Source organism: Heterodontus francisci, chromosome 1 (assembly GCF_036365525.1).
Source record: "Heterodontus francisci isolate sHetFra1 chromosome 1, sHetFra1.hap1, whole genome shotgun sequence".
NCBI lineage: Eukaryota > Metazoa > Chordata > Chondrichthyes > Heterodontiformes > Heterodontidae > Heterodontus > Heterodontus francisci.
Window position 1 is genome coordinate 48,203,601 of NC_090371.1, and position 20,732 is coordinate 48,224,332.

General features: G+C 45.6%; 1 protein-coding gene across 4 annotated transcripts in view; it reads left to right on the top strand.

Annotated features, from left to right (window-relative positions):
- The first annotated feature begins 14,064 nt into the window (after window positions 1-14,064).
- The window catches only part of ctif (CBP80/20-dependent translation initiation factor), a 395,289-nt gene continuing 388,621 nt past the window's right edge, over window positions 14,065-20,732 (top strand). For 3 of the 4 annotated variants that reach the window (XR_010974913.1, XM_068030259.1, XM_068030279.1), the window contains exon 1: window positions 14,065-14,169. The gene's annotated coding sequence lies outside the window, so the exon portion shown is untranslated. The remainder of the gene's footprint in view (window positions 14,170-20,732) is intronic. The other variant, XM_068030270.1, reaches the window with a different exon arrangement.

Here is a 20,732-nt window from a genome sequence, read left to right on the forward strand (position 1 = left end):
TTTAGTTTAGTTTAGTTTAGTGATACAGCACTGAAACAGGCCCTTCGGCCCACCGAGTCTGTGCCGACCATCAACCACCCATTTATACTAATCCTGCACTAATTCCATATTCCTACCACATCCCCACCTGTCCCTATATTACCCTACCACCTACCTATACTAGGGGCAATTTATAATGGCCAATTAACCTATCAACCAGCAAGTCTTTGGCATGTGGGAGGAAAGCGGAGCACCCGGAGGAAACCCACGCAGTCACAGCGAGAACTTGCAAACTCCACACAGACAGTACCCAGTATTGAACCCGGGTCGCTGGAGCTGTGAGGCCGCAGTGCTAACCACAGCGCCACTGTGCCTGTTGCCATTCCTGATGCATAACCTACCCCTGCTAACTCTTAACAGCCCTCTTTTCTTTCTGTCTTTTACCGACTTAAACTCATTTCTGCTTAACTGTCTCTGAAGGAGGTGGGCAAATAATTGTTTCATGGTGGATGGACACCATTCTGGAATGGTCAGTTCAGTTAAATTGAAAATTACCTGCACATGTTGATATCCTGGAACCAATGTGACAGATTCACCTGTCTCTTCTAGCACCAAACCTACACCTTCCGCTTTGTACTGAGATTTGTTACATTTAGGTTCTGGTGTGGTTTCAGTCACGGGGGGTGTGGGGTGGTAAGCTTCCTAGGGGTCCTGAAAATTATAAAGGGCCCTGGGCCCTTACAGAAACCTTTGTCTGCATCTTTTAACACCCTTTTTGCTCTATCCCTTTCCTGTGCCGTATCTTCCTTTGTACAATTGATGATGATCCAACCACTTTTCCTAAACTGTCTGCTATAGCCACCCCAGTCAACATATCTCCTGTATTAATCACTGCCCCAGTCAATGTTCACGTAGGTGTGATCCCAGTGAACCATAATTTTACCTCGACTGTCCTCCCCCGATGGTCGTGCGATAAATGGGCCCACAAATGTACTAACGATTTTGCTCCCTGGGATTACCAACAGCGTCACCTCTAGAACCCTGTACTCCTGTTCCCTCCGGTATACCCAATGTTTTTCCCGCACTTGCCAACCCATCCACTCCCGCATAATACAAATTTAAATCTTCTCGCTTTCCTTTGTTGGTTCGAACTATCTTGATCTGCCAAGCAAAGTTGTTTCTGACCACGGGATAGTCTTCCCACATCGACACTGCTTCAGGCACGTTCATTCGTCGTGACAGCTCCAATGCGGGTTCACCTATAGTCCCAAATATGGTCAATCCAATAGCAATGAAATGTATCACCGTCTTCATTGTGGGCTGGACCTGTAATATACAAGTGTAATTTCTGCTCTTATTCTATTTTAAGTCCAGTCTCTCCATACACTGAGCCAGCCTGTCTATATCTTGTTCCCAATTTGTTTCTGATTCTAACCGTCCATTTCTTCTAGCCCACTTACTTCCCCTGTTTTCTTTATTTGTCTTTCGTTTTTTTCCTCGATTTCTCTCTGTATGTGGACGTACAACATCAGGTTGTCTTTCAAACACCTCCGCTTGGATCTGCAGTTGATCCTACTCTTGATCTCCCTGACCTTCGGCCGAAACATCAGTAGCATCAAGCATCACATGCCAACTGTGATTATCTTGTTTTTCTCCTACTAACTTTAACTGATTAATGTGATACCAGCCACTCTTATCTGGTGCTGTCAATACTTTGTATACAGATGGACTAGCTTTATCTACTATCTCATAGGGACCGGTGAACTTTGGACTCAAGAATGAGGTGGGCTGGTATATTCTGTTCATTACCCTTTGTCCGGGGTCCAACTCTGTCGGGCTGGCTTTCGCATCAAAATAAGCCTTGCTTTGCTATCTCTTCTTTCCTTGTTGATGGGCTGCTACGTAATTTGCTTCTCTCACTGTTTCTACTAGTTGTTGCACCCATTTTTCTGATATAATGCTGTCCACCTCGGGTTCGGACAATTCCAAACTTACCAACCCCTCCATTCCTCTCATGTCCCTTCCTGTCATGAGTTTATAGGGAGTATAGCCTGTTGATGAAGCTGCGATATTCCTGATTACCATCAATACATAGGGCAAAACAACCTGCAAGGTCGTCTTGTGCTGCTGTACCATTTTAGCTATCATGTTTTTCAATGTCTGATTCATCCTTTCCACAATTCCACTAGACTGTGGTCTATAGGGTATGTGGAATTTCTGTTTGACCCCAAAGAGGGTCATTACATTTTGCATTACTTGGGCTGTAAAATGTGTTCCCTGATCTGATTCTATGCTTCGGGGTAAACTCCACCGAGTGAACACCCTTTCTAACAGAATTCTCATGGTGATTTTGGCTGTCTTTGTTCTGGTTGGGAAAGCTTCCGCCCATTTGGTAAACGTATCTACTATTACTAGAATGTACTTAAACCCTCCTGGAGTGGGGGGTAGGGGTCCTACATAGTCTATCTGTAAATTAGTTCAAGGCCCTTCTACTGGTCAAGTATGTCGGAGGGCCCCTTTCATGACATTCCTATCGGGGTTGTGTTGTGCATAGGTCAAACAATTCTTGACGTAGTGTTGCACATCACCTTTCATTCCAGGCCACCAGCACACCTCCTTTATCCTTTCCAGGGTACTCTCTGTCCCTTTATGTCCCCATAAGTCATGGTACCAGTGGATTATTTGGTTTCGTCCCCTCTCTGGCACTACGAATCTTCCGTCACATAAAACCACTCCATCCTGAATATAGACCCCCTTGTACTCTTTGTATGTGTCTGACTCTACTCCTTCTATCAGTTTTTTGAATTCTCCATCTTTCTTCTGCTCCTCTGTTAAATCCATTACCTTAACCTGTTTCCCTTTCTGTTCCCCAATGTCCTCAATCAGTAGCTGCCATTCCTGCCCATTAACAGCACCTTGTTTGGCTAGCTCATCCGCTTTCCTGTTCCCTTCCGGAGTAAGTTTAGAATGAGTTTTTACCTTCATGATCACCTTCGTGATCCCATATCCTTTCCCCTGTGCTCCTTCAAAGATGTATCTTAATAATGGAGCCGATGGAAGGGGCTTCCCATCCGCTGAGACAAAACCTCTCGCCTCCCATAAGGGCAAATGTTACGTGAGGCTGTTACAGACATACATGCTATCAGAATATATAATTGATCCGGGCGGGAAGTATTCCGGGTGGCCAACCACCTACGCGAACGCTGCTAATTCTGCTGCCTGCGCGCTCATGTTTTTAAGCAATTTTAAGGCTGTGCTAGACTTCGCTGACTGTGTTCGTCTTCTACATATATCCCGCACCCAGTCCTCCTCTCGCCATCCTGTACTGATGAGGAAACATCCACAAAAATTTTTAAGTGGGGTTCTTCTTTTTCCTTTGCACCTTTGCTTTCGGGCCCTGTTGCTTTCTCCAATCCACTCCTACCCCCTCCTCTTTGTTTTGATACAAATGGTCCCTTGGGATCATTTGCTATCATGACTTTCCACTCATGTTTCTCTCCTTGATACACTAGGTTGTCTGCCAACATAGTGGTAGTTTTTACTCCTTTCACACTTATGTTTCTTCCTTGCAACAATAGTGTCCACCTAGCAATTCGGTTCTGACTTACTGACCCGTCTTTGATCCTACCGTCTAATAGTAACTGTACGGGGGTATGTTCTGTCAATATTGTAAGTGGGTTCAGTCCCACTATGTAAGTAAAATACTGTACTGCCAAAAAACTGCTAACAAATGTTTCTCGCACGTCGTATACCCCTGCTCTACCGGTGAAAGCATACACGAGGCATATGCTACTGGTCTCAATTTCCCGTGTGTCTCCTGTAACAGAACTGCTGAGAGGGTGGTGTCTGTGGTAGCTACCTCCAATGAAAACGGCTCAGTTGGATTTGGGGTTTTCAGAGCAGGCGCAGCAGCTAATGCCTGCTTTAAATCTGAAATGGCCTGTGTGTGCTCAGTTTTCCACTCCCACGCCACATTCTTTTTCAATAGCATATTTCATAGCGTGTGACCGTCATTGTGGTTCGGGATACGACCCCGAAGACGGTGCTATCTCTAGTATATCACATTGAGGATTTGACCTATTTGGTCCTTCCATGGGTAGGCTCTGGCATTTGTTCTGGACTCCTCCCCGACCTACATTTTCTCGTCTCGGGTTTGGGCATTCTCTTCTGAAATGTCCCTCCTGGCCAGTTATAGCAGTGGGTCGGCCCGCCCGGAGTTCTCCCTGTTCCTGGGACGGTTCCTCTCCCGATGCCTCTACCCCTTCCGCCTGTCTGAAAGGCTGGGTGGGGTGCCCCCTGTGTAGTTCCCCTCCCTTCATTTCTCCAGGTTATTGTCTGAACTTTGACAGGCATCGCCTTTCCCCCAGGGGCCTTGGAGAATTTTGTTGTTTCCTTCTCCCATGCTCTAACCATCCTCCTGAGTACCCAAGCCTCTGTGTGCGTGTCATCAGAGGGATCAAATTGATCTCGTGCCCTTCTTGACTCCTCAGTGCCATGCGACACCAGCGTTCTCAGCCATTGATTTCTAATCTCTGGCGTTGGATTTGCTCTATCTAGGTTTGCACCATATACCCCTTGAAACACCGCCCAGATGCGGGCCGCAAACACGACAGGGTGTTCACCTTTTCTTTGATAGCATTTCATTAGCGCCTCCACTGGGTCCCCTCTGTGAGCGCCCATGACGTTTAATACTTGATCTTTTAAAGTCTCATTTGTGCCTCTACCGAGTTTTTGCTCCTCTGATAGGGCGGAGTGTATGTGTGGGTGTAGGCACATTATAATTAATTTTCTTTCTTCAGCATCATCTAAGCCGTGTATTCCTCTCTGTTGACTGACTGCTTGGATCAGCTCCCTAGGATCATCCCCGGGTGCGCACGTCCCAATATCTTTCGCAATATCCCTCAATTGCTGTACCTCCATTGGAGTGGAATATGTCATACGCGGGCCAGCTGCCACCTGGCCATCTGCCCCTATTGCTGCTCTAGTGGTCACAAGGGGGGCTATGGGGGCCGATGGCTCCTTTGGCTCTGGCTCATATGTTGGCAGAGGATCCTCGGGTAGAGGGTCTGTGTCATCATGGCCGTATCTAGCCGCTTCGTCTGCTAACTCATTCCAATCTCTGTCCCCTTCACCGTTCTCCTCACTTCCTTCAGGTGCAAAAGCACAGATTATACCTCTCTGCGTGGCTAGCTGCTCTTGCAGTCTCGCTATGTATTTTTGACACTTTGTGTGATCAGCTGTATTACTTCTCTTCTCCTGAGCTGCTCTCTGAATCACATTCATGGCAGTTTTTAAATCACTACATTGCTGTTTCCATCCTTCCACCTCAGCTTTAGCTGCTTGGGCTTCTCCCTCTCGCCTACTTTTTTCCGTAACTAGTTTTTCGCACTGTAACTGATATTGGTTCATATGCATCAAATCCGCACTTCTCTGTCCCTGCAAATCAGTTACTTTTTCACTAAGGCAGGCTGCCTCCTCACGGAGTTTTTTATTCTCGTCCTCTAGTTTGTTCTGCTCTTTTTTAGCCTACTGTTGGCATTCTATCCATTCCTCAAGTAAACAGCCGATAGCTACTGACTTCTGTATTTTTTAAAATTTCCTAGCTGACATCTTTGCTTGTTCAATTTTCCAAAGGGCTTCTCCAACGGGTTTTCCCTTGTCACTAGTGTGACCTGCATCCTCCCCATATTGCGGCCACTTCCCTATTACATATTTCTGGAGGAGTCCCTTCCAATCAAAACAATCCAAGTCTCCAGGGCTTGGAGATTCCCTTTGATTCGTCATCTTATGTTAGTAGCTACGAATTAACCCCTAAGTTCCTGTTCTCTCTGTACTTTGCCAATTCGGTTCGGCTCAAGTCTCCCGCTGATTCAACGGAGAGATTTATCCTCGTGCCCACCCAGGGACGCCAATTATGTAAACCGTGGTGCGGAATCAACTCCCCCTTGGCCCCTTTATTCCCTTCACCCACTTGATCCTGGCCGTCACGTGGGACTAAGTCCTCTTAATTCAGGCTCAGGCTGGGTGTTTGGAATATCGGGGTTACAGGAGAGCCACCCTCCACCTAATCCACCGGCTACGGTTAATGGCTTCGTACAAAGAGGAGGAAACTCAGTCTTGTCTTTAACTATCAATTTACTTTATTCACGTTGTTGTACAATGTAAGAATAAGGCTTATACACTTGGTTAGACTCAAACTCAAACTGGGTTATACAGTTAATAACAAAGCTAACTAGAATCGATAAGCACACCCACTAGGTTCCTCTGACCTTTCCCTGACCTAGTCACAGAAAACAAAGGATAACACCCAAAAAAGGGGAGAGCTGACGCTGGCCAGGTGTTCCGTTCTCTCTCTCTTTTATGTCGTCCCCGCGTTGCTCACGCAGGGTCTTCCACTTCCGCGATGGTTGGTCTCCAGAGTTTCTCGCTGGCTCTATGCCTGAGATTCTCCATACTTATTCTCTTTCTTATCTCTTCAAAACTGTGCTGTCTCTTTCCGGTTGGTTTCGGCCTGCTCACCTCGTTCGTATCTTCTCCTTATTGGCCCAGGCCCAAAGATCCCGGTATCACACCGTGTCCAAATAAGGCTCTATTCCTGTGATCTCTCCCTTGTCTTTCACATAAATTAATTAGTTCAAACTGGTTTTTACCAGCACAGGCCAGTGTCTGAGCTCAGGTTACTTCAGTTCATGAGCTATGCAACAGTTTGTGACAGACTCTGCATTTCTTGCAGCCCCTGACCAACAAAACAGCCTGACATAGTCATACTCACTGAATCATACCTGACAGACAATGTCCCAGACACAACCATCCCTGGGTATGTCCTGTCCCACCGGCAGAGCAGACCCACCAGAGGTGGCAGCACAATGGTATGCAGTTGGGAGGGAGTTGCCCTGGGAGGCCTTAACATTGACTCCAGACCCAATGAAGTCTCATGGCATCAGGTCAAACATGGGCAAAGAAACCTGCTGATTACCACGTAATGCCCCCCTGCCCCCTCTCCTCGGTCGATGAAGCAGTGCTTCTCCATGTTGAACACCAATTGGAAGAAGCACTAAGGGTAGCAAGGGCACAGATTGTACTCTGGGTGAGGGACTTCAATGTCCATCACCAAGAGTGGCTCGGTAGCAAAACATCTGGGAATGAACGAGAGGGAAAAATCTACTTAGCCTCATCCTCAGCAGTCTGTGGCAGATGCATCTGTCCATGATAGTATTGGTAGGAGTGACCACCACACAGTACTTGTGGAGACAAAGTCCTGTCTTCAAATTGAGGATACCCACCATTGTGTTGTATGGCACTACCACCGTGCTAAATGGGATAGATTTCAAACAGATCCAGCAACTCAAATCTGGGCATCCATGAGGCGAAGTTTGCCATCAGCAGCAGCAGAATTGGATTCAACCACAATCTATAACCTCTTGGCCCGGCATATCCCCCACTCTACCATTACCATCAAGCCGGGGGATCAACCTTGGTTCAATGAAGAGGGCATGCCAGGAGCAGCACCAGGCATACCTCAAAATGAGGTGTCAGCCTGGTGAAGCTGCAACACAGGATTACTTGTGCACCAAACAGCGGAAACAGCATGCAATAGACAGGACTAAGCGATTCCACAACCAACTGATCAGATCTAAGCTCTGCAGTCGTGCCACATCCAGTCAGGAATTGTGGTGGACAATTAAACAATGAAGAGGAGGAAGTGACTCCACAAATATCCCCATCCTCAACAATAGGGGAGCCCAGCACATCAGACAACTCCTCCATGTTGAACACCAATTGGAGGAAGCATTGAGGGTGGCAAGGACGTATAATGTACTCAGGGTGGGGGACTTCAATGTTTATCACCAAGAGTGGCTCTGTAACACAACTACTAACTGAGCTGGCTGGGTCCTAAAGGACTTAGTTGCTAGACTGGGTCTGCGGCAGGTGGTGAGGGAACCAACAAGAGGGAAAAACATACTTGACCTCGTCCTCACCAATCTGCCTGCCACAGATGCATCTATCCATGACAATATTGGTATCAGTGACCAATGCACAGTCCTTGTGGAGACAAAGTCCTGTCTTCAAATTGAGGATACTGTCCATCGTGTTGTGTGGCACTATCACCGTGCTAAATGGGATAGATTCCGAACAGACCTAGCAACTCAAAACTGGGAATCTATGAGGCTCTGTGGGCCATCAGCAGCAGCAGAATTGTATTCAACCACAATCTGTAACCTCATGACCTGGCATATTCCCCATTCTACCATTACCATCAAGCCAGACCAACCCTGGTTCAATGAAGAGTGTAGGAGAGCATGTCAGGAGTAGCACCAGGCTTATCTCAAAATGAGGTGTCAGCCTGGTGAAGCTACAACACAGCACTACTTGCATGCCAAACAGTGGAAGCAGCATGCAATAGACAGGACTAAGCAATCCCACGATCACCATATCAGATCTAAACTCTGCAGTCCTGCCACATCCTGTCATGAATGGGGGTGGAAAGTTAGACAATTAACAGGAGCAGGAGGCTCCACAAGTATCCCCATCCTCAACAGTGGCGGAGCCCAGCACATCATAAAACACAAGTCAGTTTCAGCCAGAAGTGCCGAGCAGATGATCCATCTCGGCTCCTCGTGAGATCCCCAACATCACAGATGTTAGTCTTCAGCCAATCCGATTCACTCCACGTGATATAAAGAAATGGCTGAAGATCTCTGGATACTGCCAAGAGTATGGGCCCTGACAACATCCTAGCAATAGTACTCAAGACTTGTGCTCCAGAACTAGCCATGCCCCTAGACAAGCTGTTCGATTACAGCTACAACACTGCCATCTATCCAGCAATGTGGAAAATTGCCCAGGTATGTGCTGTGCACAAAAAGCAGGACAAATCCAATCCAGTCAATTACTCCCCTATCAGTCTACTCTTGATCATCAGCAAAGTGATGGAAGGGGTCGTCAACAGTGCTTTCAAGTACCACTTGCTCAGCAATAACCGTCTCACTGATGCTCATTTTGGGTCTGCCAGGGCCACTCAGCTCCTGAACTCATTACAGCCTTAGTCCAAACGTGGACAAAAGAGCTGAACTCCAGAGTGAGGTGAGAGTGACTGCCCTTGACATCAAGGCAGCATTTGCCCGAGTTAATGGGGAACAGGGGGAAAACTCTCCTCTGGTTGGAGTTATACCTAGCACAAAGAAAGATGGTTGTGATTATAGTCATATAGTTATACAGCACAGAAACAGGCCCTTCAGTCCATCGTGTCTGTGTCGTCCATCCAGCACCCAACTATTCTAATGCCATATTCCTACACTTGGCCCGTAGCCTTGTATGCTGTGGCATTTCAAGTGATCATCTAAATACTTCTTAAATGTTGTGAGGGTTCCTGCCTCCACCACCCCTTCAGACAGTGTGTTCCAGATTTCAACCATCCTCTGGGTGAAATAATTTTTCGTCAAATCCCCAATAAACCTCCTGCCTCTTACCCTAAATCTATGCCCCCTGGTTCTTGACCCCTCCACTAAGGGAAAAGGTTTCTTCCTATCTAATCTATCAATGCCTCTCATAATCTTGTACACCTCAATCATGCCCCCCCTCAGCCTTCTCTCCTCCAAGGAAAACAACCCTAGCCTTTTCATTCTCTCTTCATAGCTGAAATGCTCCAGCCCAGGCAACATCCTGGTGAATCTCCTCTGCACCCTCTCCAGTGCAATCACATCCTTCCTCTCGTGTGGTGCCCAGAACTGTACACAGTACTCCAGCTGTGGCCTATCTAGCGTTTTATACAGCTCCATCACAACCTCTCTGCTCTTATATCCTATGCCACGGCTAATAAAGGCAAGTATCCCATATGCCTTCCTAACCACTTTATCTATCTGTGCTGCTGCTTTCAGTGATCTATGGATAAGTACACCAAGGTCCTTCTGACCTTCTTTACTTCCTAGGGTCCTACCATCCATTGTATATTCCCTTGCCTTGTTAGTCCTCCCAAAATGCATTACCTCACACTTTTCAGGGTTAAATTCCATTTGCCATTGCTCCGCCCATCTTACCAGCCCTTCTATATCTCCCTGTAATTTAAGGCTTTCCTCCTCACTATTTACAATACCACCAATTTTCGTGTCATCTGCGAACTTACTGATCATACCTCCTATATTCATGGCTAAATCATTTATGTACACTACAAACAGCAAGGGTCCCAGCACCGATCCCTGCGGTACACCACTGGTCACAGGCTTCCAATCGTAAAAACAGCCCTCGACCGTTGCAGCTGTACAGAACTTTAGTTAGGCCACACTTAGAATATTGCGTGCAATTCTGGTCGCCACACTACCAGAAGGACGTGGAGGCTTTGGAGAGGGTACAGAAGAGGTTTACCAGGATGTTGCCTGGTCTGGAGGGCATTAGCTATGAGGAGAGGTTGGATAAACTCCGATTGTTTTCACTGGAACGACGGAGGTGGAGGGACGACATGATCGAGGTTTACAAAGTTATGAGCGGCATGGACAGAGTGGATAGTCAGAAGCTTTTTCCCAGGGTGGAAGAATCAGTTACTAGGGGACATAGTTTTAAGGTGAGAGGGGCAAAGTTTAGAGGGGATGTGCGAGGCAAGTTCTTTACACAGAGGGTGGTGAGTGCCTGGAGCTTGCTGCCGGGGGAGGTGGTGGAAGCAGGTACGATGGCAACGTTTAAGAGGCATCTTGACAAATACATAAATAGGATGGGAATAGAGGGATACGGGCCCCGGAAGTGCAGAAGGTTTTTAGTTTAGGCAGGCATCAAGATCGGCGCAGGCTTGGAGGGCTGAATGGCCTGTTCCTGTGCTGTACTGTTCTTTGTTCTTTGTTCTTAATTCAGCATCAAGGAACCATCTGGGGTTAATGATCCAATTTATGCTTAGGAGTTAATGGAACCTAAATTTGGTTTTTCAAACTGTCTAACATTAACCAGTTTGAATTATATTATACTGCCATCATCTCTGCCGAGCCAGCCTGCCCCCCTCCCCTTCCAACCCCCAACCATTAGGATCCACACAAGCTACTGAGTGAGTTAATTGAACCTTTCTTGCCAAGAGATCAGACAACACAGTCATGAACTAACAATTGTTTATTGAGCATAGAATCATAGTTGGAAAATGTAAACAGTGACTATAATAATAATAATAAAAGCAAAATACTGCGGATGCTGGAAATCTGAAATAAAAACAAGAAATGCTGGAAATACTCAGCAGGTCTGGCAGCATCTGTGGAGAGAGAAGCAGAGTTAATGTTTTGGGTCAGTGACCCATCTTCGGAACTCACTTCGTAAACAGTGAGTATGCAGGTAACTAGCAGATAAGTTAAATTGATGAGATTTATGTTAACAATTATGTTACAATAATTCAGCACAAATTGCTTTCTGATTATAAATTTACAGTTGAGATCAGTGTCTGAGATTGATATAAATTGGTGAGATTAATTTAAGGTTAGACTCCTTAGTTAAGTTAACAGTATTAGTTAGCCAGTCTACTGAATAGATTAAAGTCTATATGCTTGTAGTTAGCAATGTTTCCACAGCTTATACAACTTCATCTGTATGAACTGGCAAGGATGCGTTCCACTGACAGGATGGTGTTTGCCTTTTGATCTCTTTCTGTAGAGGTGCTGACCATTCCTCCTTTTTCTTCCACTCCTGGGTATATTTACATAGCAGCTATTTTGGGGCTAGCTGTCTTAAATGTCACCTCATTTGATCTCAGGGAAACTTGTGTATCGAAGTGGCACACTGATGTCTGCCTCTATCTGGCTATCCTGATACAATCTTGACTTTTGTAATCTTTCTCTCTCTCTGTTGGAGATGGATATTCTGAATTTATCAAAAACTACAAGAACTGAAACAAAGGACTAAAATCACTATATATATCCTTAATTTCCAAAAATACTTCCTCAATTCTATTGAAAAATCTGAGTGACATATGTGGTAAAAGAATTCAGTCCTTCTGGTATCAATAACTGCACACAGTCATATTTGTACACTTGATAACATTTAAGTCAATTAAGCACTGACTAGAATCACTAGAACATACTAGATCACTCACTTACACCATAGCTTCTCAGGTCTTTGTTAACAAAGGGGTATTATGCCAGTTCAGGTAAGACAGAACATCTTTATATCCACCTTAACCAAGCCATCACTGAGACTTTGGTTTACATGGCTACTTTAACCTCACTGGTTCCGACATTCTGACCGTCTACTGACTCCATATTGAGGACACATTTAAGGCAATTGTTAAGATGTTTCTCCTGCATACTCTGTTAGCTCCATGGGTAAATGGTGCAGGAAAGAAAGAAAGGAAGTGGAAAGAAGAAAAAAAGAAAGAATGCATTCATTGAGTGCGTTTCACAACCTCAGAACATCCCAAAATGCTGTACAGCTAATTAAGCATTTTTGAAGTGTAGTCAATGGAAGGAAACATGGCAGCCAATTTGCACGTAGCAAGGTCCCACAAAAATAATGTGATATTGCCCAAATAATCTGTTTTAGTGAGGGATAAATATTGGCCAGGGAGAACTTCCCTGCTGTTCTTCTATAGGATTTGTTTTCACATCCCTTCGTGGTCCTGCCCTTCCTATTTCTTTAACCTCCTAGAGCATTGCAATCCTCTGAGATATCTGCACTTCTCCAATTTTGTTCTCTTGCGCATCTCCAATTTTAATCACTCCACCATTGTTGGCAGTGCCTTCAGTTGCCTTGGATTTAAGCTTTGGAATTCCTGCCCGGTAAACTCCTCTGCCTCTCTTAAGATGCTCCGTAAAACCCAGCTCTTTGCCCAAGCTTTTGGTTATCTGCCATAGTGTTTCCTTCTGTATGCGCAGTGTCAAACTTTGTTTGATAGTGCTCCTGTAAAGCGCTTTGGGATGTTTTAGTGCGTTAAAGGCACTATGTAAATGGAATCATTTGGTGTTCTGATGAAGGGTCTGCGACCTGAAACCTTAACTCTGTTTCTCTCTTCACAGATGCTGCCAGACCTGTTGAGTATTTCCAGTATTTGCTGTTTTTATTTTAGTAGTTGTTGTTGTTGTTGTTGGAGAGAGGTGGAGAGGTTTAGGAAGGAAATTGCAGAGCTTAGGGCCTCAGCAGCTCATTCAAACAATAAAAAGTGATATAATCGTTATTGTCTCTTCAAACCAAGGAAGGTGAAAGGTTTGCTAAATTAGGTCAAGTGAAATGTCATTTAAGACAGTCTCAGAATTAAACCTGCATTATAAGGTGTTGGATCACCAATGAATGTTGAATGTCTCCAGAAAATATTAATTGGGCCTTTTAGCACTGTGGAACAGGTAGGAATAAAAACTAAAATAAAAGGAAAATACTGCAGATGCTGAAAATCTGAAATGAAAACATTGTGTTGGAAATGCTCGGCAGGTCAGGCAGCATCTATGCAGAGAGAAGCAGAGTTAAAGTTTCAGGTCTGTGACCTTTCATCAGAACTGGCAACTGTTAGAAAAGAATTAGCTTCTAAGCAAGAAGAGGTGGATTTTGTGGGGAAGAGAACAAAAGGGTAGGTGTGTGATAGGGCAGAAGGTAGGAGAGATTATTTTTTATTATTTTATTTTATTTTTTAAACATGTGCCTGTTTTTCATTTGGACAGAGCTGCTCATTATTCTGCCATGAAAACTCTCTCTGAACTAATGCTTTGTCTTTCACCACAAGCATTAACACACACTTTGCCTTTGTCCCAGAACAGTTTTGTTATTTAATCTCTCCTGCCCTATCAAACACTTTGCTCTCTTCCCCACCCCCTCCCCTTCACTTGCTTAAAACCTAATTCTTTTCTTACCTTTGCCAGTTCTGATGAAAGGTCACAGACCTGAAAGGTGAACTTTGCTTCTCTCTCCACAGATGCTGCCTGACCTGCTGAGTATTTCCAGCACTTTCTGTTATTTTGGGAATAAAAACGATGTTCATATTTCAAATGAACTACAACTCCCAGAATGCCTGAGTGCAGCAATGTCCATGTCCAGGAGAGGGTGCCGGGGCCGCGCGTCACATTCCCGCATCATTGCGTGTATTTTGTGGCACCAGAATTTTGGTCAGAAACCCCTGAGCCTGGGTTTCAGGAGAGTGATCAACTCCCAGGAAGGGGTGGGGGCAAACATTAAAGTGTTTAGTCTGAGGAGACATCCAAGATCCCCTTCCAAAGCTGCCCCAGAGGTATTTCAAAGGTCAGACAATTATTTCTCGAACCTTAAGCTGGAGTTTGCTGTGTGTGTGTATTAACTGTGTAACACTATATTGTGACAGTGAGAATGGTAAATGTTGTAGTTTCGATTTGTTACCATGAGGGGATTTAAAATGCTACTAAAGTAACATTAGATTGCGGTTGTTTTATTGCGAAGTGTGTGAGAGAGGGAGTTGCACTCATTTTGATACCGGCTTGTGTCATTGTTGGGAGTGTTTAGAAGCGTGAACCGTGTCAACTCCAGCTACATTGTGAATTGTTACAATAAGATCAATGGATGGGACTGTTGGCTGCTGAAACGCAGCAAATGAGAACGTCTTTCCCTTGTGTATTGCAGTGATTTTTTTTTGGATCTGGTAGCGCACACTTTGCAGTATACATCAAATAAGAGCAAGCTGCCTTATTTATTTAAAATCGTTTGGTGAAATCTGCGAAGTGGCTGTTTGATATGATGAGCGGTCCATGGGGATCTACGACAAAGGGAGTCAATCTCGATATTTAATTATATATATGCAGTAGGCAGCGACATATTTAACTACGTATAACATTCCAATTTGATTTCTTAATAGAAATGTTGGCAATAAGGGCAGTACTATTATAAACTGCAATTTCCTCCTTTTTAATATATCTATTAAACGTAATTGTCAACGTGTTGTGTTCCTAACATTTCTTTTAAAGATTGCTTCGCATCGGAAGACTTATATGAACGAGCATATTCTTCTGTTGTAATTCATGTTTAACATTTGCGATCCGCAATGACAAACGGCCCTTAAAAGGATTGGGCGCGGCTGCTTGTCTGAAACCTTTTCCGATCCTCCCCCCACCTCCTCTATTAACCGTCAGAGTCCCAGAGTGGGAGACCGGCACTGCTGCCTTTTCTCTGCTCTGTGTAGGCCGGATGCCTTGAGTTTGGGCACCTCGATTCCAGACAGCATGAAGGCGGGGTGGAGAGAGGCTTCGCTGCCTTGCAGACCTTGACCAACTGCTGCCACGTGACACGCAGACAGTTCTTCAAAGCCAGGCTTCTCCAGCGACAGTCAAGATGAGATCCGCCTCACCAAAACCAGCAGTTTTAGGCTACTTGCCATTAAGCAATGTGTGTGTTTGAATTTGGTCCTTGCTCTAAACAAAACGTCTTCAACCTGATTTGATTTATCCCACTCCAGTTTTCTTCGGACTGAAACCTGGTGTGTGCTTCCAGAGGAGATTGGAAGCCCTCCCGTGTCCTGCTTGATGTGTAAGGTCAGACCTCAAGCGCGATCTTGTTATCTGAGCACTTGGGGTATCATTTGAGTCTGGTCCTGTTCCTACTCATGCAGTAAATAGTAGCCACTGGATAGCATCAGGAGCAGGGCTTTTGCCTGATTTCTCCAATCAGGCATGTGCAGGCTAATAGCAGCACTGCTCAGCATAAGGTTAACTTCTTTGTCGTCTTCTTTGGCCTCCTTGTCTCGGGAGACAATGGGTAAGCGACTGCAGGTGGTCAGTGGTTTGTGGAGCAGTGCCTGGAATGGCTATAAAGGCCAATACTAGAGTGACAGACTCTTACACAGGTGCTGCAGATAAAATTGGTTGTCGGGCTGTTACACAGTTGGCTCTCCCCTTGCGCTTCTGTCTTTTTTCCTGTCAACTGCTAAGTCTCTTCGACTCGCCACACTTTAGCCCCGCCTTTATGGCTGCCCGCCAGCTCTGGCGATCGCTGGCAACTGACTCCCACGACTTGTGATCAATGTTACAGGACTTCATGTCGCGTTTGCAGACGTCTTTAAACCGGAGACATGGACGGCCGGTGGGTCAGATGACAGTGGCAAGCTCACTGTACAATGTGTCCTTGGGGATCCTGCCATCTTCCATGCGGCTCACACGGCCAAGCCATCTCAAGCGCCGCTGACTCAGTAGTGTGTATAAGCTGGGGATGTTGGCCGCCTCGAGGACTTCTGTAATAAAAGCAAAATACTGCGGATGCTGGAAATCTGAAACAAAAACAAGAAATGCTGGATTCACTCAGCAGGTCTGGCAGCATCTGTGGAAAGAGAAGCAGAGTTAACGTTTCGGGTCAGTGACCCTTCTTCGGAACTTGTTCCGAAGAAGGGTCACTGACCCGAAACGTTAACTCTGCTTCTCTTTCCACAGATGCTGCCAGACCTGCTGAGTGAATCCAGCATTTCTTGTTTTTGTCGAGGACTTCTGGGTTGGAGATACGGTCCTGCCACCTGATTCCAAGTATTCTCCAGAGGCAGCGAAGATGGAATGAATTGAAACGTCGCTCTTGGCTGACATACGTTGTCCAAGCCACGCTGCCGTAGAGCAAGGTACTGAGGACACAGGCTTGATACACGCGGACCTTTGTGTTCTGTGTCAGTGTGCCATTTTCCCACACTCCCTTGGCCTGTCTGGACATGGTAGTGGAAGCCTTTCCCATGCGCTTGTTGATTTCTGCATTGAGAGACAGGTTACTGGTGATAGTTGAGCCTAGGTAGGTGAACTCTTGACGCACTTCCAGAGCGTGGTCGCTGATATTGATGGATGGAGCATTACTGACGTCCTGTCCCGTGATGTTCGTTTTCTTGAGGCTGATGGTTAGGCCAAATTCGTTGCAGGCAGCCACAAACCTGTCGATGAGATTCTGCAGACACTCTTCAGTGTGAGATGTTAATGCAGCGTCGTCAGCAAAGAGGAGTTCCCTGATGAGGACTTTCCGTACTTTGGTCTTCGCTCTTAGACGGGCAAGGTTGAACAACCTGCCACCTGATCTTGCGTGGAGGAAAATTTCTTCTTCTGAAGACTTGAACGCGTGTGAGAGCAGCAGGGCGAAGAAAATCCCAAACAGAGTAGGTGCGAGAGCACAGCCCTGTTTCACGCCTCTCAGGATAGGAAAGGGGTCTGATGAGGCGCCGCTATGCTGAATTGTGCCTTTCATATTGTCATGGAATGAGGTGATGATACTTAGTAGCTTTGGTGTACATCGATCTTTTCTCGTAGTCTGAAGAGACCACGTCTGCTGACGAGGTCAAAGGCTTTGGTGAGATCAATGAAAGCAACATAGAGGGGCATCTGTTGTTCGCAGCATTTCTCCTGTAGCTGACGAAGGGAGAACAGCATGTCAATGGTTGATCTCTCTGCTCGAAAGCCACATTGTGCCTCAGGGCTCGGCCAGCTTCTGGAGCCTGTTTAAAGCGACTAACTAACTCAGCACAAAGCGGTGGTGTAGTGGTATTGTCACATGACTAGTGATCCAAAGTATTGCTCTGGGGACATGGGTTCAAATCCCACCACAGCAGAAGGTGGAATTTGAATTCAATTAATAAATCTGGAATTAAAAAGCTAGTCTAATGATGGCCATGAAACCATTGTCGATTGTTGTAAAAACCCATCTGGTTCACTAATGTCCTTTAGGGAAGGAAATCTGCTGTCCTTACCTGGTCTGGCCTACATGTGACTCCAGACCCCAGCAATGTGGTTGACTCTTACATGCCCTCTGAAATGGCCTAGCAAGCCATCAAGTTGTATCTAACTACGAGCATTGTGGGTGTACCGACCCCACATGGACTGCAGCGGTTCAAGAAGGCAGCTCACCGCCACCTTCTCAAGGGCAGTTAGGGATGGGCAATAAATGCTGGCCTGGCCAGCGACGCCCACATCCTATGAATGAATTTTAAAAAAAGAACCTGAGACTTTGCCTATTTTTAATGTGTAGTACCTCATGGTGTATTTAACGCTGACTAGTGATGGTATTTTAATTGGTTTGGGTTACATCAGAATAAATCAAATTCCTTATTAACCCAATTTGAAATGTTTAACCTGAGCAACCAAAAGTAGCATCTTGTGCTTGCTGTTTTATGTAAAAAAAAAACAATGTTGCATGTGTATGTTATATTTCTGTAATTTATTTTAAATTCTTTTCATTAGAACGGTACAATTACATTGGGGCGGCACAGTGGCGCAGTGGTTAGCACCGCAGCCTCACAGCTCCAGCGACCCGGGTTCAATTCTGGGTACTGCCTGTGTGGAGTTTGCAAGTTCTCCCTGTGTCTGCGTGGGTTTCCTCCGGGTGCTCCAGTTTCCTCCCACATACCAAAGACTTGCAGGTTGATAGGTAAATTGGCCATGTGCAATTGCCCCTAGTATAGGTAGGCGGCAGGGAAATATAGGGACAGGTGGGGATGTGGTAGGAATATGGGATTAGTGTTTCTTTTGGGCCTCCTTATCTCGAGAGACAATGGATACGCGCCTGGAGGTGGTCAGTGGTTTGTGAAGCAGCGCCTGGAGTGGCTATAAAGGCCAATTCTGGAGTAACAGGCTCTTCCACAGTGTAGGATTAGTATAAATGGGTGGTTGATGGTTGGCACAGACTTGATGGGCTAAAGGGCCTGTTTCAGTGCTGTAAATCTAAACTAAACTACATAAATTGTAATGCAATTTGTGCAATTGTAATTCTTCAACTTCCAGTATGATTTTGTGTGACTTTATTTGCTTGGGTGGTGCAGAAGGAGAAAATTACTTTTCTTTCCCAATTTTTCTCCCTTCCTCTTCAGAATACATTGACTTCTTTATTGGGGTATGTTTTCAAGGGTAACAGTTGTCCTCCAATACCTTGTCCAAATGGTCATTATTTATCTATGTATTGGCATAGTGTGAGCCATATCGTGTCCTTACCTGGTCTCTCCACATGCGCGAATATGTAGTGTTCAGAGGTGAGAAACCTACCAGGCTTTTCATTGCTTAATCCAAAGGCTGGCGTCCAGTCAGATATGTACATGTCGTGACCTTTGTTATTCTCCTGTGGCAGTTCGCATGAAAGAGATCAAATATGACAACACTCACTGAGACCATAATGGAAGATGTAGACATTGATATAAACCTGGTTTTGGAGTGACAAGCTATCATGGTGATGACCCAAAGACACTGTGACTGATTATGAAGAAAGACTTGCATTTATATAACACTTTTTATGACCACCGGAGAAGTTTAGCCACTGGTGTTATGTAAGAAATGTGGCAACCAATTTGTGCTCAGCAAAATCCCACAAGGCTGGGGCCTTGACAGAAATCTTTGTATCCTCATTGGCTACAGTTGAGGTCCCAGAGGACTGGAGAATAGCCAATGTTGTTCCTTTGTTTAAGAAGGGTAGCAAGGATAATCCAGGAATTTATAGGCCGGGGAGCCTTACGTCAGTGGTAGGGAAATTATTAGAGAGGATTCTTCGGGACAGGATTTACTCCCATTTGGAAACAAACGAACTTATTAGCGAGAGGCAGCATGGTTTTGTGAAGGGGAGGTCATGTCTCACTAACTTGATTGAGTTTTTTGAGGAAGTGACGAAGATGATTGATGAAGGAAGGAATGTTATCTATATGGACTTCAGTAAAGCCTTTGACAAGGTCCCTCATGGCAGACTGGTACTAAAGGTGAAGTCACACGGGATCAGAGGTGAGCTGGCAAGATGGATACAGAACTGGCTCAGTCATAGAAGACAGAGGGTAGCAGTGGAAGGGTGCTTTTCTGAATGGAGGGCTGTGACTAGTGGTGTTCCGCAGGGATCAGTGCTGGGACCTATGCTGTTTGTAGTGTATATATAAATGATTTGGAGGAAAATGTAGCTGGTCTGATTAGTAAGTTTGCGGACGACACAAAGGTTGGTGGAGTTGCGGATAGTGATGAGGATTGTCAGAGGATACAGCAGGATATAGATCGGTTGGAGACTTGGGCGGAGAAATGGCAGATGGAGTTTAATCCGGACAAATGTGAGGTAATGCATTTTGGAAGGTCTAATGCAGGTGGGACGTATACAGTAAATGGCAGAACCCTTAGGAGTATTGACAGGCAGAGAGATCTGGGCGTACAGGTCCACAGGTCGCTGAAAGTGGCAACGCAGGTGGATAAGGTCGTCAAAAAAGCATACGGCATGCTTGCCTTCATCGGTCGGGGCATAGAGTATAAAAATTGGCAAGTCATGCTGCAGCTGTACTAAACTTTAGTTAGGCCACACTTAGAATATTGCGTGCAATTCTGGTCGCCACATTACCAGAAGGACTTGGAGGCTTTGGAGAGGGTACAGAAGAGGTTTACCAGGATGTTGCCTGGTCTGGAGGGCATTAGCTATGAGGAGAGTTTGGATAAACTCAATTGTTTTCACTGGAACGACGGAGGTGGAGGGGTGACATAATAGAGGTTTACAAAGTTATGAGCAGCATGGACAGAGTGGATAGTCAGAAGCTTTTTCCTAGGGTGGAAGAGTCAGTTACTAGGGGACATAGGTTTAAGGTGTGAGGGGCAAAGTTTAGAGGGGATGTGCGAGGCAAGTTCTTTACACAGAGGGTGGTGAGTGCCTGGAACTTGCTGCCGGGGGAGGTGGTGGAAGCAGGTACGATGGCAACGTTTAAGAGGCATCTAGACAAATACATGAATAGGATGGGAATAGAGGGATACGGTCCCCGGAAGTGCAGAATGTTTTAGTTTAGGCAGGCATCAAGATTGGCGCAGGATTGGAGGGCCGAATGGTCTGTTCCTGTGCTGTACTGTTCTTTGTTCTTTGTTAAACAGCAA